Source organism: Ursus americanus, chromosome X (genome assembly GCF_024610735.1).
Source record: "Ursus americanus isolate L20-20 chromosome X, mUrsAme1.1.p, whole genome shotgun sequence".
Classification (NCBI taxonomy): Eukaryota; Metazoa; Chordata; class Mammalia; order Carnivora; family Ursidae; genus Ursus; species Ursus americanus.
Genome location: NC_142164.1, coordinates 71993996 through 72015455, shown reverse-complemented (window position 1 = coordinate 72015455; position 21460 = coordinate 71993996).

The window sequence follows — 21460 nt, the reverse complement described above, 5'->3', positions numbered from 1 at the left end:
ATCTTCACGACCAAAGACGTGAGCTGAAAGACGGCTTCGCTACAATGTTCTGTCTTAAAGATTGGTTCATGGCCCTTTCCTTATGCTTCCATTCACAATGTGAAACAGTCTTTCATCATCAAGACAGACGATGCGATTTGGAAGACCCTTTGCATACCCTGTTCTTACTGAGAGTTACGTCTATTTCAGTTTCCTTAAGGTTCAATACACTTATTGGGAACCGCGTGTATATTCATGGGTCACGATGTTAGAATGATGTTGCTCTTCTCTCAAAAGTCTTGGTTCTCTCCATTACTTAGAATTAACCTCTCCTTATGTTTTCTCTCACACTTCTGCAATTACTTCCATCTTCCGTCCCGAAGCTTTGAGTTGGAAGACCTTTCAAAAGGGTGTTCTTCTTTCAGCATACAGCACGTTCCTTAGGTTTGCATACACACTACTGGGAATTAAACACCATCTTCTTGAAGGTAGATGTGATTTGGAAGGTCGTCTCTAGATGGTGCTCTTTCTTCCTCTTAAGCGTAAGGCACTTCTCTTTCCGTTCAACACTGATATTTGAAAAAGCTTCTCTCTTCATGCATCAGGATGTTTGAAGTGGCATTCTCTGTACAGAGGCTTGGTGCACATAGTTTAGTAAACGGCACATCTTTACACGTTCCTTCACCCTGTAGCCCATGCCTCCATCTGCATGAGAGAAGATGTGAGTTTCAGATGCTTTTCGATGGAGATCTTTCCTAAGGTTAAGTGCACCATAAATTCCTTATGCTGAGACACGCTCTTCTAAGAATGCTTCCAAGTTCATGAAAGAAGACGTGTCTTGAAGGATGGATTCGGTACACTACTTTCTTGAAGCTACGTCTCTGCCACTTTCCTTATGCCTTCAGCACAACGTTGCAAACGTTTCCGTCTTCATGACAGAAGTGGTGGGTTGTAAGATGCTATCTATCTAATGTTCTCACCTGCTATTAAGTGAATGGCACGATCCTTAAGGTTCAGCGCACAAGGAAGAAAACCCAGGTTGATTCATTCTTCAGGAGGTGGGTTCGGTATTGTATGCTCTCTGCACAGATTCGGTTGTCAGAATTTAGGAGACGGCACTTTCTTTTCAGGTTCCCCCGCACTCTTCCCATAGCTTCCATCTCCACGACAGAAGTTGTGAGTTGAGACATGGGGTCGCAACAGTGCTCTTCTATAGAATTAGGGAAAGCGCTTTCTGTTGATGTGTTCACACAGACTTTTGCACATGCTTCCATTTTCAGGACAGAATCCTGTTACATGCAAGATGCTTTCTCTCTGGTGTTCTTTCTTTGACTTCAGTCTATGGCACTTTCCTTATACCTCTGGCAAACGCTTTCATCTTCACGACCAAAGACGTGACCTGAAAGGCAGCTTCTCTGCAATGTTCTGTCTTAAAGATTGGTTCATGGCCCTTTCCTTATGCTCAATTCACAATGTGAAACAGGCTTTCATCATCAAGACAGACGATGCGATTTGGAAGACACTTTGCGTACCCTCTTCTTACTGAGAGTTACGTCTATTTCAGTTTCCTTAAGGTTCAATACACTTATTGGGAACCGCGTGTATATTCATGGATCACGATGTTAGAATGATGTTGCTCTTCTCTCAAAAGTCTTGGTTCTCTCCATTACTTAGAATTAACCTCTCCTTATGTTTTCTCTCACAGTTCTGCAATTACTTTCATCTTCCGTCCGAAAGCTGTGAGTTGGAAGACCTTTCAAAAGGGTGTTCTTTTTTAAGCATACAGCACGTTCCTTAGGTTTGCATACACACTACTGGGAAGTACACCATCTTCTTGAAGGTAGATGTGACTTGGAAGGTTGTCTCTAGATGGTGCTCTTTCTTCCTCTTAAGCGTAAGGCACTTCTCTTTCCGTTCAACACTGATATTTGAAAAAGCTTCTCTCTTCATGCATCAGGATGTTTGAAGTGGCATTCTCTCTACACAGCCTTGGTGCTCATAGTTTAGTAAATGGCACATCTTTACACGTTCCTTCACCCTGTAGCCGATGCCTCCATCTGCATGAGAGAAGATGTGAGTTTCAGATGCTTTTCGATGGAGATCTTTCCTAAGGTTAAGTGCACCATAAATTCCTTATGCTGAGACACGCTCTTCTAAGAATGCTTCCAAGTTCATGAAAGAAGACGTGTCTTGAAGGATGGATTCGGTACACTACTTTCTTGAAGCTACGTCTCTGCCACTTTCCTTATGCCTTCAGCACAACGTTGCAAACGTTTCCGTCTTCATGACAGAAGTTGTGGGTTGTAAGATGCTATCTATCTAATGTTCTCAACTACTACTATTAAGTGAATGGCACGATCCTTAAGGTTCAGCGCCCAAGGAAGAAAACCCAGGTTGATTCATTCCTTAGGAGGTGGGTTCGGTATTGTAAGCGCTCTGCACAGATTCGGTTGTCAGAATTTAGGACACGGCACTTTCTTTTCAAGCTCCGCCGCACTCTTCCCATAGCTTCCATCTTCACGACAGAAGTTGTGAGTTGAGACATGGTGTCTCAACAGTGTTCTTTTATAGAGTTAAGCAAAGCGCTTTCTGTTGATGTGTTCACACAGACGTTTGCACATGCTTTCATTTTCAGGACAGCATCCTGTGAGATGCAAGATGCTTTCTCTCTGGTCTTCTTTCTTCGACTTCAGTCTATGGCACTTTCCTTATGTTTTCTTATACCTCTGGCAAACGCTTTCATCTTCACGACCAAAGACGTGAGCTGAAAGATGGCTTCGCTACAATGTTCTGTCTTAAAGATTGGTTCATGGCCCTTTCCTTATGCTTCCATTCACAACGTGAAACAGGCTTTCATCATCAAGACAGACGATGCGATTTGGAAGACACTTTGCGTACCCTGTTCTTACTGAGAGTTACGTCTATTTCAGTTTCCTTAAGGTTCAATACACTTATTGGGAACCGCGTGTATATTCATGGGTCACGATGTTAGAATGATGTTGCTCTTCTCTCAAAAGTCTTGGTTCTCTCCATTACTTAGAATTAACCTCTCCCTATGTTTTCTCTCACACTTCTGCAATTACTTCCATCTTCCGTCCCGAAGCATTGAGTTGGAAGACCTTTCAAAAGGGTGTTCTTCTTTCAGCATACAGCACGTTCCTTAGGTTTGCATACACACTACTGGGAATTAAACACCATCTTCTTGAAGGTAGATGTGATTTGGAAGGTCGTCTCTAGATGGTGCTCTTTCTTCCTCTTAAGCGTAAGGCACTTCTCTTTCCGTTCAACACTGATATTTGAAAAAGCTTCTCTCTTCATGCATCAGGATGTTTGAAGTGGCATTCTCTGTACAGAGGCTTGGTGCTCATAGTTTAGTAAACGGCACATCTTTACACGTTCCTTCACCCTGTAGCCCATGCCTCCATCTGCATGAGAGAAGATGTGAGTTTCAGATGCTTTTCGATGGAGATCTTTCCTAAGGTTAAGTGCACCATAAATTCCTTATGCTGAGACACGTTCTTCTGAGAATGCTTCTAACTTCATGAAAGAAGATGTGTCTTGAAGGATGGATTCGGTACACTACTTTCTTGAAGCTACGTCTCTGCCACTTTCCTTATGCTTTCAGCACAACGTTGCACATGTTTCCGTCTTCATGACAGAAGTTGTGGGTTGTAACATGCTATCTATGCAGTGTTCTCACCTATTATTAAGTGGAGGGCACTTTCCCTAAGGTTCATCGCCCAAGGAAGAAAACCCAGGTTGATTCATTCTTCAGGAGGTGGGTTCGATATTGTATGCTCTCTGCACAGATTCGGTTGTCAGAATTTAGGAGACGGCACTTTCGTTTCAGGCTTCCCCGCACTCTTCCCATAGCTTCCATCTTCACGACAGAAGTTGTGAGTTGAGACATGGTGTCGCAACAGTGCTCTTCTATAGAATTATGCAAAGCGCTTTCTGTTGATGTGTTCACACAGACTTTTGCACATGCTTCCATTTTCAGGACAGAATCCTGTTACATGCAAGATGCTTTCTCTCTGGTGTTCTTTCTTTGACTTCAGTCTATGGCACTTTCCTTATACCTCTGGCAAACGCTTTCATCTTCATGACCAAAGACGTGACCTGAAAGGCAGCTTCTCTGCAATGTTCTGTCTTAAAGATTGGTTCATGGCCCTTTCCTTATGCTTCCATTCACAATGTGAAACAGGCTTTCATCATCAAGACAGACGATGCGATTTGGAAGACCCTTTGCATACCCTGTTCTTACTGAGAGTTACGTCTATTTCAGTTTGCTTAAGGTTCAATACACTTATTGGGAACCGCGTGTATATTCATGGATCACGATGTTAGAATGATGTTGCTCTTCTCTCAAAAGTCTTGGTTCTCTCCATTACTTAGAATTAACCTCTCCTTATGTTTTCTCTCATACTTCTGCAATTGCTTTCATCTTCCGTCCCAAAGCTGTGAGTTGGAAGACCTTTCAAAAGGGTGTTCTTTTTTAAGCATACAGCACGTTCCTTAGTTTTGCATACACACTACTGGGAAGTACACCATCTTCTTGAAAGTAGATGTGACTTGGAAGGTTGTCTCTAGATGGTGCTCTTTCTTCCTCTTAAGCGTAAGGCACTTCTCTTTCCGTTCAACACTGATATTTGAAAAAGCTTCTCTCTTCATGCATCAGGATGTTTGAAGTGGCATTCTCTGTACAGAGGCTTGGTGCTCATAGTTTAGTAAACGGCACATCTTTACACGTTCCTTCACCCTGTAGCCCATGCCTCCATCTGCATGAGAGAAGATGTGAGTTTCAGATGCTTTTCGATGGAGATCTTTCCTAAGGTTAAGTGCACCATAAATTCCTTATGCTGAGACACGCTCTTCTAAGAATGCTTCCAAGTTCATGAAAGAAGACGTGTCTTGAAGGATGGATTCGGTACACTACTTTCTTGAAGCTACGTCTCTGCCACTTTCCTTATGCTTTCAGCACAACGTTGCACATGTTTCCGTCTTCATGACAGAAGTTGTGGGTTGTAAGATGCTATCTATCTAATGTTCTCACCTACTATTAAGTGAATGGCACGATCCTTAAGGTTCAGCACACAAGGAAGAAAACCCAGGTTGATTCATTCCTTAGGAGGTGGGTTCGGTATTGTATGCGCTCTGCACAGATTCGGTTGTCAGAATTTAGGAGACGGCACTTTCTTTTCAGGCTCCGCCGCACTCTTCCCATAGCTTCCATCTTCACGACAGAAGTTGTGAGTTGAGACATGGTGTCTCAACAGTGTTCTTTTATAGAGTTAAGCAAAGCGCTTTCTGTTGATGTGTTCACACAGACGTTTGCACATGCTTTCATTTTCAGGACAGAATCCTCTGAGATGCAAGATGCTTTCTCTCTGGTGTTCTTTCTTCGACTTCAGTCTATGGCACTTTCCTTATGTTTTCTTATACCTCTGGCAAACGCTTTCATCTTCACGACCAAAGACGTGAGCTGAAAGACGGCTTCGCTACAATGTTCTGTCTTAAAGATTGGTTCATGGCCCTTTCCTTATGCTTCCATTCACAATGTGAAACAGTCTTTCATCATCAAGACAGACGATGCGATTTGGAAGACCCTTTGCATACCCTGTTCTTACTGAGAGTTACGTCTATTTCAGTTTCCTTAAGGTTCAATACACTTATTGGGAACCGCGTGTATATTCATGGGTCACGATGTTAGAATGATGTTGCTCTTCTCTCAAAAGTCTTGGTTCTCTCCATTACTTAGAATTAACCTCTCCTTATGTTTTCTCTCACACTTCTGCAATTACTTCCATCTTCCGTCCCGAAGCTTTGAGTTGGAAGACCTTTCAAAAGGGTGTTCTTCTTTCAGCATACACCACGTTCCTTAGGTTTGCATACACACTACTGGGAATTAAACACCATCTTCTTGAAGGTAGATGTGATTTGGAAGGTCGTCTCTAGATGGTGCTCTTTCTTCCTCTTAAGCGTAAGGCACTTCTCTTTCCGTTCAACACTGATATTTGAAAAAGCTTCTCTCTTCATGCATCAGGATGTTTGAAGTGGCATTCTCTGTACAGAGGCTTGGTGCACATAGTTTAGTAAACGGCACATCTTTACACGTTCCTTCACCCTGTAGCCCATGCCTCCATCTGCATGAGAGAAGATGTGAGTTTCAGATGCTTTTCGATGGAGATCTTTCCTAAGGTTAAGTGCACCATAAATTCCTTATGCTGAGACACGCTCTTCTAAGAATGCTTCCAAGTTCATGAAAGAAGACGTGTCTTGAAGGATGGATTCGGTACACTACTTTCTTGAAGCTACGTCTCTGCCACTTTCCTTATGCCTTCAGCACAACGTTGCAAACGTTTCCGTCTTCATGACAGAAGTGGTGGGTTGTAAGATGCTATCTATCTAATGTTCTCACCTGCTATTAAGTGAATGGCACGATCCTTAAGGTTCAGCGCACAAGGAAGAAAACCCAGGTTGATTCATTCTTCAGGAGGTGGGTTCGGTATTGTATGCTCTCTGCACAGATTCGGTTGTCAGAATTTAGGAGACGGCACTTTCTTTTCAGGTTCCCCCGCACTCTTCCCATAGCTTCCATCTCCACGACAGAAGTTGTGAGTTGAGACATGGGGTCGCAACAGTGCTCTTCTATAGAATTAGGGAAAGCGCTTTCTGTTGATGTGTTCACACAGACTTTTGCACATGCTTCCATTTTCAGGACAGAATCCTGTTACATGCAAGATGCTTTCTCTCTGGTGTTCTTTCTTTGACTTCAGTCTATGGCACTTTCCTTATACCTCTGGCAAACGCTTTCATCTTCACGACCAAAGACGTGACCTGAAAGGCAGCTTCTCTGCAATGTTCTGTCTTAAAGATTGGTTCATGGCCCTTTCCTTATGCTCAATTCACAATGTGAAACAGGCTTTCATCATCAAGACAGACGATGCGATTTGGAAGACACTTTGCGTACCCTCTTCTTACTGAGAGTTACGTCTATTTCAGTTTCCTTAAGGTTCAATACACTTATTGGGAACCGCGTGTATATTCATGGATCACGATGTTAGAATGATGTTGCTCTTCTCTCAAAAGTCTTGGTTCTCTCCATTACTTAGAATTAACCTCTCCTTATGTTTTCTCTCACAGTTCTGCAATTACTTTCATCTTCCGTCCGAAAGCTGTGAGTTGGAAGACCTTTCAAAAGGGTGTTCTTTTTTAAGCATACAGCACGTTCCTTAGGTTTGCATACACACTACTGGGAAGTACACCATCTTCTTGAAGGTAGATGTGACTTGGAAGGTTGTCTCTAGATGGTGCTCTTTCTTCCTCTTAAGCGTAAGGCACTTCTCTTTCCGTTCAACACTGATATTTGAAAAAGCTTCTCTCTTCATGCATCAGGATGTTTGAAGTGGCATTCTCTCTACACAGCCTTGGTGCTCATAGTTTAGTAAACGGCACATCTTTACACGTTCCTTCACCCTGTAGCCCATGCCTCCATCTGCATGAGAGAAGATGTGAGTTTCAGATGCTTTTCGATGGAGATCTTTCCTAAGGTTAAGTGCACCATAAATTCCTTATGCTGAGACACGCTCTTCTAAGAATGCTTCCAAGTTCATGAAAGAAGACGTGTCTTGAAGGATGGATTCGGTACACTACTTTCTTGAAGCTACGTCTCTGCCACTTTCCTTATGCCTTCAGCACAACGTTGCAAACGTTTCCGTCTTCATGACAGAAGTTGTGGGTTGTAAGATGCTATCTATCTAATGTTCTCACCTACTATTAAGTGAATGGCACGATCCTTAAGGTTCAGCACACAAGGAAGAAAACCCAGGTTGATTCATTCCTTAGGAGGTGGGTTCGGTATTGTATGCGCTCTGCACAGATTCGGTTGTCAGAATTTAGGAGACGGCACTTTCTTTTCAGGCTCCGCCGCACTCTTCCCATAGCTTCCATCTTCACGACAGAAGTTGTGAGTTGAGACATGGTGTCTCAACAGTGTTCTTTTATAGAGTTAAGCAAAGCGCTTTCTGTTGATGTGTTCACACAGACGTTTGCACATGCTTTCATTTTCAGGACAGAATCCTCTGAGATGCAAGATGCTTTCTCTCTGGTGTTCTTTCTTCGACTTCAGTCTATGGCACTTTCCTTATGTTTTCTTATACCTCTGGCAAACGCTTTCATCTTCACGACCAAAGACGTGAGCTGAAAGACGGCTTCGCTACAATGTTCTGTCTTAAAGATTGGTTCATGGCCCTTTCCTTATGCTTCCATTCACAATGTGAAACAGTCTTTCATCATCAAGACAGACGATGCGATTTGGAAGACCCTTTGCATACCCTGTTCTTACTGAGAGTTACGTCTATTTCAGTTTCCTTAAGGTTCAATACACTTATTGGGAACCGCGTGTATATTCATGGGTCACGATGTTAGAATGATGTTGCTCTTCTCTCAAAAGTCTTGGTTCTCTCCATTACTTAGAATTAACCTCTCCTTATGTTTTCTCTCATACTTCTGCAATTGCTTTCATCTTCCGTCCCAAAGCTGTGAGTTGGAAGACCTTTCAAAAGGGTGTTCTTTTTTAAGCATACAGCACGTTCCTTAGGTTTGCATACACACTACTGGGAAGTACACCATCTTCTTGAAAGTAGATGTGACTTGGAAGGTTGTCTCTAGATGGTGCTCTTTCTTCCTCTTAAGCGTAAGGCACTTCTCTTTCCGTTCAACACTGATATTTGAAAAAGCTTCTCTCTTCATGCATCAGGATGTTTGAAGTGGCATTCTCTGTACAGAGGCTTGGTGCTCATAGTTTAGTAAACGGCACATCTTTACACGTTCCTTCACCCTGTAGCCCATGCCTCCATCTGCATGAGAGAAGATGTGAGTTTCAGATGCTTTTCGATGGAGATCTTTCCTAAGGTTAAGTGCACCATAAATTCCTTATGCTGAGACACGCTCTTCTAAGAATGCTTCCAAGTTCATGAAAGAAGACGTGTCTTGAAGGATGGATTCGGTACACTACTTTCTTGAAGCTACGTCTCTGCCACTTTCCTTATGCCTTCAGCACAACGTTGCAAACGTTTCCGTCTTCATGACAGAAGTGGTGGGTTGTAAGATGCTATCTATCTAATGTTCTCACCTGCTATTAAGTGAATGGCACGATCCTTAAGGTTCAGCGCACAAGGAAGAAAACCCAGGTTGATTCATTCTTCAGGAGGTGGGTTCGGTATTGTATGCTCTCTGCACAGATTCGGTTGTCAGAATTTAGGAGACGGCACTTTCTTTTCAGGTTCCCCCGCACTCTTCCCATAGCTTCCATCTCCACGACAGAAGTTGTGAGTTGAGACATGGGGTCGCAACAGTGCTCTTCTATAGAATTAGGGAAAGCGCTTTCTGTTGATGTGTTCACACAGACTTTTGCACATGCTTCCATTTTCAGGACAGAATCCTGTTACATGCAAGATGCTTTCTCTCTGGTGTTCTTTCTTTGACTTCAGTCTATGGCACTTTCCTTATACCTCTGGCAAACGCTTTCATCTTCACGACCAAAGACGTGACCTGAAAGGCAGCTTCTCTGCAATGTTCTGTCTTAAAGATTGGTTCATGGCCCTTTCCTTATGCTCAATTCACAATGTGAAACAGGCTTTCATCATCAAGACAGACGATGCGATTTGGAAGACACTTTGCGTACCCTCTTCTTACTGAGAGTTACGTCTATTTCAGTTTCCTTAAGGTTCAATACACTTATTGGGAACCGCGTGTATATTCATGGATCACGATGTTAGAATGATGTTGCTCTTCTCTCAAAAGTCTTGGTTCTCTCCATTACTTAGAATTAACCTCTCCTTATGTTTTCTCTCACAGTTCTGCAATTACTTTCATCTTCCGTCCGAAAGCTGTGAGTTGGAAGACCTTTCAAAAGGGTGTTCTTTTTTAAGCATACAGCACGTTCCTTAGGTTTGCATACACACTACTGGGAAGTACACCATCTTCTTGAAGGTAGATGTGACTTGGAAGATTGTCTCTAGATGGTGCTCTTTCTTCCTCTTAAGCGTAAGGCACTTCTCTTTCCGTTCAATACTGATATTTGAAAAAGCTTCTCTCTTCATGCATCAGGATGTTTGAAGTGGCATTCTCTCTACACAGCCTTGGTGCTCATAGTTTAGTAAACGGCACATCTTTACACGTTCCTTCACCCTGTAGCCCATGCCTCCATCTGCATGAGAGAAGATGTGAGTTTCAGATGCTTTTCGATGGAGATCTTTCCTAAGGTTAAGTGCACCATAAATTCCTTATGCTGAGACACGCTCTTCTAAGAATGCTTCCAAGTTCATGAAAGAAGACGTGTCTTGAAGGATGGATTCGGTACACTACTTTCTTGAAGCTACGTCTCTGCCACTTTCCTTATGCCTTCAGCACAACGTTGCAAACGTTTCCGTCTTCATGACAGAAGTTGTGGGTGGTAAGATGCTATCTATCTAATGTTCTCACCTACTATTAAGTGAATGGCACGATCCTTAAGGTTCAGCGCACAAGGAAGAAAACCCAGGTTGATTCATTCCTTAGGAGGTGGGTTCGGTATTGTATGCGCTCTGCACAGATTCGGTTGTCAGAATTTAGGAGACGGCACTTTCTTTTCAGGCTCCGCCGCACTCTTCCCATAGCTTCCATCTTCACGACAGAAGTTGTGAGTTGAGACATGGTGTCTCAACAGTGTTCTTTTATAGAGTTAAGCAAAGCGCTTTCTGTTGATGTGTTCACACAGACGTTTGCACATGCTTTCATTTTCAGGACAGAATCCTCTGAGATGCAAGATGCTTTCTCTCTGGTGTTCTTTCTTCAACTTCAGTCTATGGCACTTTCCTTATGTTTTCTTATACCTCTGGCAAACGCTTTCATCTTCACGACCAAAGACGTGACCTGAAAGACGGCTTCGCTACAATGTTCTGTCTTAAAGATTGGTTCATGGCCCTTTCCTTATGCTTCCATTCACAATGTGAAACAGGCTTTCATCATCAAGACAGACGATGCGATTTGGAAGACACTTTGCATACCCTGTTCTTACTGAGAGTTACGTCTATTGCAGTTTCCTTAAGGTTCAATACACTTATTGGGAACCGCGTGTATATTCATGGGTCACGATGTTAGAATGATGTTGCTCTTCTCTCAAAAGTCTTGGTTCTCTCCATTACTTAGAATTAACCTCTCCTTATGTTTTCTCTCACAGTTCTGCAATTACTTCCATCTTCCGTCCCGAAGCTTTGAGTTGGAAGACCTTTCAAAAGGGTGTTCTTCTTTCAGCATACAGCACGTTCCTTAGGTTTGCATACACACTACTGGGAATTAAACACCATCTTCTTGAAGGTAGATGTGATTTGGAAGGTTGTCTCTAGATGGTGCTCTTTCTTCCTCTTAAGCGTAAGGCACTTCTCTTTCCGTTCAACACTGATATTTGAAAAAGCTTCTCTCTTCATGCATCAGGATGTTTGAAGTGGCTTTCTCTGTACAGAGGCTTGGTGCTCATAGTTTAGTAAACGGCACATCTTTACACGTTCCTTCACCCTGTAGCCCATGCCTCCATCTGCATGAGAGAAGATGTGAGTTTCAGATGCTTTTCGATGGATATCTTTCCTAAGGTTAAGTGCACCATAAATTCCTTATGCTGAGACACGTTCTTCTGAGAATGCTTCCAAGTTCATGAAAGAAGACGTGTCTTGAAGGATGGATTCGGTACACTACTTTCTTGAAGCTACGTCTCTGCCACTTTCCTTATGCTTTCAGCACAACGTTGCTCATGTTTCCGTCTTCATGACAGAAGTTGTGGGTTGTAACATGCTATCTATGCAGTGTTCTCACCTATTATTAAGTGGAGGGCACTTTCCCTAAGGTTCATCGCCCAAGGAAGAAAACCCAGGTTGATTCATTCTTCAGGAGGTGGGTTCGGTATTGTATGCTCTCTGCACAGATTCGGTTGTCAGAATTTAGGAGACGGCACTTTCGTTTCAGGCTTCCCCGCACTCTTCCCATAGCTTCCATCTTCACGACAGAAGTTGTGAGTTGAGACATGGTGTCGCAACAGTGCTCTTCTATAGAATTATGCAAAGCGCTTTCTGTTGATGTGTTCACACAGACTTTTGCACATGCTTCCATTTTCAGGACAGAATCCTGTTACATGCAAGATGCTTTCTCTCTGGTGTTCTTTCTTTGACTTCAGTCTATGGCACTTTCCTTATACCTCTGGCAAACGCTTTCATCTTCACGACCAAAGACGTGACCTGAAAGGCAGCTTCTCTGCAATGTTCTGTCTTAAAGATTGGTTCATGGCCCTTTCCTTATGCTTCCATTCACAATGTGAAACAGGCTTTCATCATCAAGACAGACGATACGATTTGGAAGACACTTTGCATACCCTGTTCTTACTGAGAGTTACGTCTATTTCAGTTTCCTTAAGGTTCAATACACTTATTGGGAACCGCGTGTATATTCATGGATCACGATGTTAGAATGATGTTGCTCTTCTCTCAAAAGTCTTGGTTCTCTCCATTACTTAGAATTAACCTCTCCTTATGTTTTCTCTCACACTTCTGCAATTACTTTCATCTTCCGTCCCAAAGCTGTGAGTTGGAAGACCTTTCAAAAGGGTGTTCTTTTTTAAGCATACAGCACGTTCCGTAGGTTTGCATACACACTACTGGGAAGTACACCATCTTCTTGAAGGTAGATGTGACTTGGAAGGTTGTCTCTAGATGGTGCTCTTTCTTCCTCTTAAGCGTAAGGCACTTCTCTTTCCGTTCAACACTGATATTTGAAAAAGCTTCTCTCTTCATGCATCAGGATGTTTGAAGTGGCATTCTCTCTACACAGCCTTGGTGCTCATAGTTTAGTAAACGGCACATCTTTACACGTTCCTTCACCCTGTAGCCCATGCCTCCATCTGCATGAGAGAAGATGTGAGTTTCAGATGCTTTTCGATGGAGATCTTTCCTAAGGTTAAGTGCACCATAAATTCCTTATGCTGAGACATGCTCTTCTCAGAATGCTTCCAAGTTCATGAAAGAAGACGTGTCTTGAAGGATGGATTCGGTACACTACTTTCTTGAAGCTACGTCTCTGCCACTTTCCTTATGCCTTCAGCACAACGTTGCAAACGTTTCCGTCTTCATGACAGAAGTTGTGGGTTGTAAGATGCTATCTATCTAATGTTCTCAACTACTACTATTAAGTGAATGGCACGATCCTTAAGGTTCAGCGCCCAAGGAAGAAAACCCAGGTTGATTCATTCCTTAGGAGGTGGGTTCGGTATTGTAAGCGCTCTGCACAGATTCGGTTGTCAGAATTTAGGACACGGCACTTTCTTTTCAGGCTTCCCCGCACTCTTCCCATAGCTTCCATCTTCACGACAGAAGTTGTGAGTTGAGACATGGTGTCTCAACAGTGTTCTTTTATAGAGTTAAGCAAAGCGCTTTCTGTTGATGTGTTCACACAGACGTTTGCACATGCTTTCATTTTCAGGACAGCATCCTGTGACATGCAAGATGCTTTCTCTCTGGTCTTCTTTCTTCGACTTCAGTCTGTGACACTTTCCTTATGTTTTCTTATACCTCTGGCAAACGCTTTCATCTTCACGACCAAGGACGTGACCTGAAAGACGGCTTCTCTACAATGTTCTGTCTTAAAGATTGGTTCATGGCCCTTTCCTTATGCTTCCATTCACAATGTGAAACAGGCTTTCATCATCAAGACAGACGATGCGATTTGGAAGACACTTTGCATACCCTGTTCTTAGTGAGAGTTACGTCTATTTCAGTTTCCTTAAGGTTCAATACACTTATTGGAAACCGCGTGTATATTCATGGGTCACGATGTTAGAATGATGTTGCTCTTCTCTCAAAAGTCTTGGTTCTCTCCATTACTTAGAATTAACCTCTCCTTATGTTTTCTCTCACAGTTCTGCAATTACTTCCATCTTCCGTCCCGAAGCTTTGAGTTGGAAGACCTTTCAAAAGGGTGTTCTTCTTTCAGCATACAGCACGTTCCTTAGGTTTGCATACACACTACTGGGAATTAAACACCATCTTCTTGAAGGTAGATGTGATTTGGAAGGTTGTCTCTAGATGGTGCTCTTTCTTCCTCTTAAGCGTAAGGCACTTCTCTTTCCGTTCAACACTGATATTTGAAAAAGCTTCTCTCTTCATGCATCAGGATGTTTGAAGTGGCTTTCTCTGTACAGAGGCTTGGTGCTCATAGTTTAGTAAACGGCACATCTTTACACGTTCCTTCACCCTGTAGCCCATGCCTCCATCTGCATGAGAGAAGATGTGAGTTTCAGATGCTTTTCGATGGATATCTTTCCTAAGGTTAAGTGCACCATAAATTCCTTATGCTGAGACACGTTCTTCTGAGAATGCTTCCAAGTTCATGAAAGAAGACGTGTCTTGAAGGATGGATTCGGTACACTACTTTCTTGAAGCTACGTCTCTGCCACTTTCCTTATGCTTTCAGCACAACGTTGCTCATGTTTCCGTCTTCATGACAGAAGTTGTGGGTTGTAACATGCTATCTATGCAGTGTTCTCACCTATTATTAAGTGGAGGGCACTTTCCCTAAGGTTCATCGCCCAAGGAAGAAAACCCAGGTTGATTCATTCTTCAGGAGGTGGGTTCGGTATTGTATGCTCTCTGCACAGATTCGGTTGTCAGAATTTAGGAGACGGCACTTTCGTTTCAGGCTTCCCCGCACTCTTCCCATAGCTTCCATCTTCACGACAGAAGTTGTGAGTTGAGACATGGTGTCGCAACAGTGCTCTTCTATAGAATTATGCAAAGCGCTTTCTGTTGATGTGTTCACACAGACTTTTGCACATGCTTCCATTTTCAGGACAGAATCCTGTTACATGCAAGATGCTTTCTCTCTGGTGTTCTTTCTTTGACTTCAGTCTATGGCACTTTCCTTATACCTCTGGCAAACGCTTTCATCTTCACGACCAAAGACGTGACCTGAAAGGCAGCTTCTCTGCAATGTTCTGTCTTAAAGATTGGTTCATGGCCCTTTCCTTATGCTTCCATTCACAATGTGAAACAGGCTTTCATCATCAAGACAGACGATACGATTTGGAAGACACTTTGCATACCCTGTTCTTACTGAGAGTTACGTCTATTTCAGTTTCCTTAAGGTTCAATACACTTATTGGGAACCGCGTGTATATTCATGGATCACGATGTTAGAATGATGTTGCTCTTCTCTCAAAAGTCTTGGTTCTCTCCATTACTTAGAATTAACCTCTCCTTATGTTTTCTCTCACACTTCTGCAATTACTTTCATCTTCCGTCCCAAAGCTGTGAGTTGGAAGACCTTTCAAAAGGGTGTTCTTTTTTAAGCATACAGCACGTTCCGTAGGTTTGCATACACACTACTGGGAAGTACACCATCTTCTTGAAGGTAGATGTGACTTGGAAGGTTGTCTCTAGATGGTGCTCTTTCTTCCTCTTAAGCGTAAGGCACTTCTCTTTCCGTTCAACACTGATATTTGAAAAAGCTTCTCTCTTCATGCATCAGGATGTTTGAAGTGGCATTCTCTCTACACAGCCTTGGTGCTCATAGTTTAGTAAACGGCACATCTTTACACGTTCCTTCACCCTGTAGCCCATGCCTCCATCTGCATGAGAGAAGATGTGAGTTTCAGATGCTTTTCGATGGAGATCTTTCCTAAGGTTAAGTGCACCATAAATTCCTTATGCTGAGACATGCTCTTCTCAGAATGCTTCCAAGTTCATGAAAGAAGACGTGTCTTGAAGGATGGATTCGGTACACTACTTTCTTGAAGCTACGTCTCTGCCACTTTCCTTATGCCTTCAGCACAACGTTGCAAACGTTTCCGTCTTCATGACAGAAGTTGTGGGTTGTAAGATGCTATCTATCTAATGTTCTCAACTACTACTATTAAGTGAATGGCACGATCCTTAAGGTTCAGCGCCCAAGGAAGAAAACCCAGGTTGATTCATTCCTTAGGAGGTGGGTTCGGTATTGTAAGCGCTCTGCACAGATTCGGTTGTCAGAATTTAGGACACGGCACTTTCTTTTCAGGCTTCCCCGCACTCTTCCCATAGCTTCCATCTTCACGACAGAAGTTGTGAGTTGAGACATGGTGTCTCAACAGTGTTCTTTTATAGAGTTAAGCAAAGCGCTTTCTGTTGATGTGTTCACACAGACGTTTGCACATGCTTTCATTTTCAGGACAGCATCCTGTGACATGCAAGATGCTTTCTCTCTGGTCTTCTTTCTTCGACTTCAGTCTGTGACACTTTCCTTATGTTTTCTTATACCTCTGGCAAACGCTTTCATCTTCACGACCAAGGACGTGACCTGAAAGACGGCTTCTCTACAATGTTCTGTCTTAAAGATTGGTTCATGGCCCTTTCCTTATGCTTCCATTCACAATGTGAAACAGGCTTTCATCATCAAGACAGACGATGCGATTTGGAAGACACTTTGCATACCCTGTTCTTAGTGAGAGTTACGTCTATTTCAGTTTCCTTAAGGTTCAATACACTTATTGGAAACCGCGTGTATATTCATGGGTCACGATGTTAGAATGATGTTGCTCTTCTCTCAAAAGTCTTGGTTCTCTCCATTACTTAGAATTAACCTCTCCTTATGTTTTCTCTCACACTTCTGCAATTACTTCCATCTTCCGTCCCGAAGCTGTGAGTTGGAAGATCTTTCAAAAGGGTGTTCTTCTTTCAGCATACAGCACGTTCCTTAGGTTTGCATACACACTACTGGGAATTAAACACCATCTTCTTGAAGGTAGATGTGATTTGGAAGGTCGTCTCTAGATGGTGCTCTTTCTTCCTCTTAAGCGTAAGGCACGTCTCTTTCCGTTCAACACTGATATTTGAAAAAGCTTCTCTCTTCATGCATCAGGATGTTTGAAGTGGCATTCTCTGTACAGAGGCTTGGTGCTCATAGTTTAGTAAACGGCACATCTTTGCACGTTCCTTCACCCTGTAGCCCATCCCTCCATCTGCATGAGAGAAGATGTGAGTTTCAGATGCTTTTCAATGGAGATCTTTCCTAAGGTTAAGTGCACCATAAATTCCTTATGCTGAGACACGTTCTTCTGAGAATGCTTCCAACTTCATGAAAGAAGACGCGTCTTGAAGGATGGATTCGGTACACTACTTTCTTGAAGCTACGTCTCTGCCACTTTCCTTATGCTTTCAGCACAACGTTGCACATGTTTCCGTCTTCATGACAGAAGTTGTGGGTTGTAACATGCTATCTATGCAGTGTTCTCACCTATTATTAAGTGGAGGGCACTTTCCCTAAGGTTCATCGCCCAAGGAAGAAAACCCAGGTTGATTCATTCTTCAGGAGGTGGGTTCGGTGTTGTATGCTCTCTGCACAGATTCGGTTGTCAGAATTTAGGAGACGGCACTTTCTTTTCAGGCTCCCCCACACTCTTCCCATAGCTTCCATCTTCACGACAGAAGTTGTGAGTTGAGACATGGTGTCGCAACAGTGCTCTTCTATAGAATTATGCAAAGCGCTTTCTGTTGATGTGTTCACACAGACTTTTGCACATGCTTCCATTTTCAGGACAGAATCCTGTTACATGCAAGATGCTTTCTCTCTGGTGTTCTTTCTTTGACTTCAGTCTATGGCACTTTCCTTATACCTCTGGCAAACGCTTTCATCTTCACGACCAAAGACGTGACCTGAAAGGCAGCTTCTCTGCAATGTTCTGTCTTAAAGATTGGTTCATGGCCCTTTCCTTATGCTTCCATTCACAATGTGAAACAGGCTTTCATCATCCAGACAGACGATGCGATTTGGAAGACACTTTGCATACCCTGTTCTTACTGAGAGTTACGTCTATTTCAGTTTCCTTAAGGTTCAATACACTTATTGGGAACCGCGTGTATATTCATGGATCACGATGTTAGAATGATGTTGCTCTTCTCTCAAAAGTCTTGGTTCTCTCCATTACTTAGAATTAACCTCTCCTTATGTTTTCTCTCACACTTCTGCAATTACTTTCATCTTCCGTCCCAAAGCTGTGAGTTGGAAGACCTTTCAAAAGGGTGTTCTTTTTTAAGCATACAGCACGTTCCTTAGGTTTGCATACACACTACTGGGAAGTACACCATCTTCTTGAAGGTAGATGTGACTTGGAAGGTTGTCTCTAGATGGTGCTCTTTCTTCCTCTTAAGCGTAAGGCACTTCTCTTTCCGTTCAACACTGATATTTGAAAAAGCTTCTCTCTTCATGCATCAGGATGTTTGAAGTGGCATTCTCTCTACACAGCCTTGGTGCTCATAGTTTAGTAAATGGCACATCTTTACACGTTCCTTCACCCTGTAGCCGATGCCTCCATCTGCATGAGAGAAGATGTGAGTTTCAGATGCTTTTCGATGGAGATCTTTCCTAAGGTTAAGTGCACCATAAATTCCTTATGCTGAGACACGCTCTTCTAAGAATGCTTCCAAGTTCATGAAAGAAGACGTGTCTTGAAGGATGGATTCGGTACACTACTTTCTTGAAGCTACGTCTCTGCCACTTTCCTTATGCCTTCAGCACAACATTGCAAACGTTTCCGTCTTCATGACAGAAGTTGTGGGTTGTAAGATGCTATCTATCTAATGTTCTCAACTACTACTATTAAGTGAATGGCACGATCCTTAAGGTTCAGCGCCCAAGGAAGAAAACCCAGGTTGATTCATTCCTTAGGAGGTGGGTTCGGTATTGTAAGCGCTCTGCACAGATTCGGTTGTCAGAATTTAGGACACGGCACTTTCTTTTCAGGCTTCCCCGCACTCTTCCCATAGCTTCCATCTTCACGACAGAAGTTGTGAGTTGAGACATGGTGTCTCAACAGTGTTCTTTTATAGAGTTAAGCAAAGCGCTTTCTGTTGATGTGTTCACACAGACGTTTGCACATGCTTTCATTTTCAGGACAGCATCCTGTGACATGCAAGATGCTTTCTCTCTGGTCTTCTTTCTTCGACTTCAGTCTGTGACACTTTCCTTATGTTTTCTTATACCTCTGGCAAACGCTTTCATCTTCACGACCAAGGACGTGACCTGAAAGACGGCTTCTCTACAATGTTCTGTCTTAAAGATTGGTTCATGGCCCTTTCCTTATGCTTCCATTCACAATGTGAAACAGGCTTTCATCATCAAGACAGACGATGCGATTTGGAAGACACTTTGCATACCCTGTTCTTAGTGAGAGTTACGTCTATTTCAGTTTCCTTAAGGTTCAATACACTTATTGGGAACCGCGTGTATATTCATGTGTCACGATGTTAGAATGATGTTGCTCTTCTCTCAAAAGTCTTGGTTCTCTCCATTACTTAGAATTAACCTCTCCTTATGTTTTCTCTCACACTTCTGCAATTACTTCCATCTTCCGTCCCGAAGCTGTGAGTTGGAAGATCTTTCAAAAGGGTGTTCTTCTTTCAGCATACAGCACGTTCCTTAGGTTTGCATACACACTACTGGGAATTAAACACCATCTTCTTGAAGGTAGATGTGATTTGGAAGGTTGTCTCTAGATGGTGCTCTTTCTTCCTCTTAAGCGTAAGGCACTTCTCTTTCCGTTCAACACTGATATTTGAAAAAGCTTCTCTCTTCATGCATCAGGATGTTTGAAGTGGCATTCTCTGTACAGAGGCTTGGTGCTCATAGTTTAGTAAACGGCACATCTTTGCACGTTCCTTCACCCTGTAGCCCATCCCTCCATCTGCATGAGAGAAGATGTGAGTTTCAGATGCTTTTCAATGGAGATCTTTCCTTAGGTTAAGTGCACCATAAATTCCTTATGCTGAGACACGTTCTTCTGATAATGCTTCCAACTTCATGAAAGAAGACGCGTCTTGAAGGATGGATTCGGTACACTACTTTCTTGAAGCTACGTCTCTGCCACTTTCCTTATGCTTTCAGCACAACGTTGCACATGTTTCCGTCTTCATGACAGAAGTTGTGGGTTGTAACATGCTATCTATGCAGTGTTCTCACCTATTATTAAGTGGAGGGCACTTTCCCTAAGGTTCATCGCCCAAGGAAGAAAACCCAGGTTGATTCATTCTTCAGGAGGTGGGTTCGGTATTGTATGCTCTCTGCACAGATTCGGTTGTCAGAATTTAGGAGACGGCACTTTCTTTTCAGGCTCCCCCACACTCTTCCCATAGCTTCCATCTTCACGACAGAAGTTGTGAGTTGAGACATGGTGTCGCAACAGTGCTCTTCTATAGAATTATGCAAAGCGCTTTCTGTTGATGTGTTCACACAGATTTTTGCACATGCTTCCATTTTCAGGACAGAATCCTGTTACATGCAAGATGCTTTCTCTCTGGTGTTCTTTCTTTGACTTCAGTCTATGGCACTTTCCTTATACCTCTGGCAAACGCTTTCATCTTCACGACCAAAGACGTGACCTGAAAGGCAGCTTCTCTGCAATGTTCTGTCTTAAAGATTGGTTCATGGCCCTTTCCTTATGCTTCCATTCACAATGTGAAACAGGCTTTCATCATCCAGACAGACGATGCGATTTGGAAGACACTTTGCATACCCTGTTCTTACTGAGAGTTACGTCTATTTCAGTTTCCTTAAGGTTCAATACACTTATTGGGAACCGCGTGTATATTCATGGATCACGATGTTAGAATGATGTTGCTCTTCTCTCAAAAGTCTTGGTTCTCTCCATTACTTAGAATTAACCTCTCCTTATGTTTTCTCTCACACTTCTGCAATTACTTTCATCTTCCGTCCCAAAGCTGTGAGTTGGAAGACCTTTCAAAAGGGTGTTCTTTTTTAAGCATACAGCACGTTCCTTAGGTTTGCATACACACTACTGGGAAGTACACCATCTTCTTGAAGGTAGATGTGACTTGGAAGGTTGTCTCTAGATGGTGCTCTTTCTTCCTCTTAAGCGTAAGGCACTTCTCTTTCCGTTCAACACTGATATTTGAAAAAGCTTCTCTCTTCATGCATCAGGATGTTTGAAGTGGCATTCTCTCTACACAGCCTTGGTGCTCATAGTTTAGTAAATGGCACATCTTTACACGTTCCTTCACCCTGTAGCCCATGCCTCCATCTGCATGAGAGAAGATGTGAGTTTCAGATGCTTTTCGATGGAGATCTTTCCTAAGGTTAAGTGCACCATAAATTCCTTATGCTGAGACACGCTCTTCTAAGAATGCTTCCAAGTTCATGAAAGAAGACGTGTCTTGAAGGATGGATTCGGTACACTACTTTCTTGAAGCTACGTCTCTGCCACTTTCCTTATGCCTTCAGCACAACATTGCAAACGTTTCCGTCTTCATGACAGAAGTTGTGGGTTGTAAGATGCTATCTATCTAATGTTCTCAACTACTACTATTAAGTGAATGGCACGATCCTTAAGGTTCAGCGCCCAAGGAAGAAAACCCAGGTTGATTCATTCCTTAGGAGGTGGGTTCGGTATTGTAAGCGCTCTGCACAGATT